Below are 3,718 nucleotides of genomic sequence, written 5' to 3' on the forward strand. Positions count from 1 at the left end.
AAAAAAAAAAATTTACTAACGCTGATGAAATTGCCTGCTTCAGATCATACTGTGCTGTATGAACTATGTGACCCTCTGGCTCCACTCTCCACCTTTCCACTGTATGCCATGTGCCAAGGAGGTTAGTCTTCTTGGACCGCACCAACCAGATTCCTTGTCCTCTGGCTTCCAGTTAGGTTTGGCCAGTGGGAGGCACAGGAATAAGATGAGATGGCTTGAGAGTGAGGTCAGCATGCTCATTTTCCTGGTTCCTCCCCACTGGCCAGAGGTTGCAGTGCCTGTCTCCCTCTACCAAAGGCCACAGCTTCTGCAGGCAGAACACCCTCTCCTGTAGCCTCTTCCAAAGAGCTCTTGCTCTCTAAGATTCTGGCAACCACTCCCTGCCTTTTGCCCCACATGGCTACCGCTGTGTACCTCACTGTCCCTTAATAATATCCTGAAACCCAGACACACTTTGTAATTAGTCAATTCATTACCTCCTCGCGGATCACTCCATCTAGAGGGAGATCAGACACAGTACAGGGATAGTTTCTAGCTCCCTGCAGGCAGGGCAGTCCAGATGCCTGCACGACACTGATGTGCTGGTCCCAGCGTGGCTCAGAATCACATTCATTGATTACAGCCCAGGAATTTAGATGCTGCTTCTTATGTCCCAGTCACACATGGAGTTCTTAAATTTCCTGACCAGAGAAAATGAACATTTGGCCCCAACCTTAGAAGTAATCCCCATGGAATTTGGAGTTCCTGAACAGATTTTTAAATCACAAACAATCCTGTTTCCCTCCCTATATATTCAGTGCTTTTCTAAATTAGTAAGATAGGAAAACTTGGAGTTGGAATTTTTAGGGGGTAGGGGCGAGCGGCACCTGTGGTTGAAAGGAGTAGGGTACCGGCCCCATATGCCGAAGGTGGCAGGTTCAAACCCAGCCCTGGCTCAAAAAAAAAATGCAAAAAAAATGCAAAAAAAATTCTATCATATAGTCCAGAGACGTTGAATGCATCTGCCTGCCCTCACCATGGCCATGACTCTAGCTCAGGTTTCTGGAGTTCACACTTCCTAGGACCTCTCCATTCCATGGCACTGGAGCAAATTTTCTGTCCCTTCATGATCCTGGGAGCCCTGGCCAGCCAACCCACTGCAATGAACAGTGTTCTTGGGGCACTGGTCCAACCATAATACACATGGCACTTTTCTAACCAAGAGATCTGAGCAAATGAGCCTCTTGACTCAAGGTTCCCCAATATCCTTGGCTTGCTGAATCATTTAACCTAGTTCCTGGACTTCAATAAAAAGATCCCTTCTCCCAGGAGCCTCTCACTGTGTGCTGGCCTAGATTGCTGAAAAGGCACGGAAACAAGACCAGAGATGTGCTGCCGCAGAGAAACTGAGGCCCAGGAAGAAGCAGCAGCCACAGGCTAAGTCTCAGGGCAGGGTGGGCAGGATAAGGAAGAGGCATCTGCGTGTGTTGTGGAAGATAGACAGATGCTGACATTCTGAGTTGGGAGGGGTGGAGGAGGGGGCAGAAATGCATGCAGGGCGTCAGAATTATGGGAAAGGAAAAATAAGCTAGAGGTTATGTGTGTGCGCGTGTGCAAAAGCGTGTGCACGCCACACCGCGGGTGGGGTGTGATAGAAAAAATAACTGGCCAAATTAAGATTTGGTCCTGAAACTTTTGCCAAGCTTTCTCTCCCTTCCACTCCTCTGCCTGCACTGCCCTCACCAATGTTATCTATCACTCTTTCCCAGCACCAAGGGCTGGGGACTGATAGCTCTGCCTAGGGCAGAGTCGTACTGGCCAGCTCCCTCCCTGGCCCCAAGTTGCCCCCTTCCACTGGGCTTCCCTGGCCACTCGCCCGGCAGAGCCGCGCTGGCACCCTTGCCCCAGAGCTCCACCTGAGCTGGGAGATCACTCCGCTCTCTTTTTAACCAGCCTTGGCTCACGTGACTGGCTCAGGTCCAGCCAGGGCACACAGCGCTATTTATTTCCCACTGGGTTCTCTGCAGGCTCTGTGGGCGGGTGGGGCTTTCTCATTGTATTTAAGCCCCAGCTGGCGCCACAGAACTGCCCCAGCCTCAGCCTTTGCCCCTTTCCCAACCCAGTAGGTAAAAATAAACCCATCTTGGCAGCTTTGGGGTTTTGGATGGGGGGCGGGGAGATGTAAACACCTCATGGGAGGCTTGAGGCTGCTTGATGCCCCAGTGAGGCACAAGGGCTCCCACTCTTTCAGTTGGTCAGAGCCTGGACAAGGTAAAGGGTAGGTGGTCATTGGAGCAGGTTTTGAAAGGGGTAGGGACAGGGAAGCAAAGCAGAGAGGCCAGTGAGGGACAGGGCTGTCACCACAGAGCACCTAGTCCATGTCTACTATCATATCTCAGTGTCTTCCAATTCTTTACCTGTTTGACTTTCTACTAAATTTTGAGTCCCCAGAGAGTCAGGACATCCATGTTCTTCATGTTTGAATGGGTCCAGCACAGCGCCTGGCACAGGGAAGACACTGGGCCTTTACTGGAGAATGAAGAGAAGACTGGCAGAGAAAGGCAGGCGTGGGGCCTGGCGCCCCCTGCGGGAGCCTCTGGAGCGGTGCAGTTACAGCGGGTGCGGGAAGAGGACACCCCCTGTAAATACAAAGAGATTTCTGCGGCTGTTCCCAGCCCAGTGCCTAACTTTACAAACTGTAGCTCTGTGGTGGGCGCGGGGGATCGCCACCTCATGTCCTCCAGCCCCAGCCCAGCTTTCCCAACTAAAGCCACACCTCCCTTCCCCCTCCTCCTCTGGATGTAGTAGAATTTAAGGCTGGGAATAAATAGAGAACAGAGGAATTACTCTCTGAAATGCAGCTGCCTCTGGCCAGGTTGGGCTGGGAGAGAGTAGGAGGACTGGTACTGACACAGCAGTTGGGAAACAGTTGTCCCTGCAGGAAGACCCACCACGGAAGCACCTGACTCTGTTATTTCAGCAGGATTGAGGGGAAGCACCTGTGGTCTGCCTGCTCCTCTAGGGCCCCTGAAGAGCTCTGAAGCCTCCTCCTCCTCCTCACTCATGCTACTTTGCCTGGACATCTCTCTGGCATTTTAAAGCAGGTGGTGACTTTGGGTTCCAAGCAGAGGAAAGGGCTCTGGAATGAAGAGGCTTTACTGAGAGGGGACTGGAACCAGGGCAACGCAGGACAGCTGCTGAAACCCTGCAGGAGATCTCAGAGATGATGTTTCTGAATCCATCCCATGGTATTCACCTTAGTCTCAGGCTCTGACTGGGTTTGTTGGTGAGACAGAAATAAACAATGTTGATTTAGCAACCAGAGAAAACAGCAACGCAGCCAGCTAGTTGTTGAGGAAAACAAGGGAGGGGCAGGGCAGAGAGGTAGGACAGCCTGGTGCCTGCTGTTTCCTCCTCCCCTGTGGTTGCTTTGGGAGGCTAATTTGGGGTAGAATCAGTTTCATGAGGGAGCAGCAAGACTCAGATACCAGATCTGGAATCTCGTCGGAGACGTCTCAGAAGTTGCCCATCTTATCTTCCAAGTCAGAAGAGGGAAGGGAGGGCAAAGCAGCTAGTGGTAGCCCGGCCCCCGTGCTACCTCCATCCCCGCCATCTGCTCCCCTCACCTTCAGCTCAGAAGGCAAGCCTCTTACTCTGTACTATACACAGACTCAGACAATAGTCTCTTTTTTCTTTTTCTTTCTTTTTTTTTTTTTTTTTTTTGAGACAGAGCCTCAAG

Source organism: Otolemur garnettii, unplaced genomic scaffold (genome assembly GCF_000181295.1).
Source record: "Otolemur garnettii isolate 467f Iridium unplaced genomic scaffold, OtoGar3 scaffold00055, whole genome shotgun sequence".
NCBI lineage: Eukaryota > Metazoa > Chordata > Mammalia > Primates > Galagidae > Otolemur > Otolemur garnettii.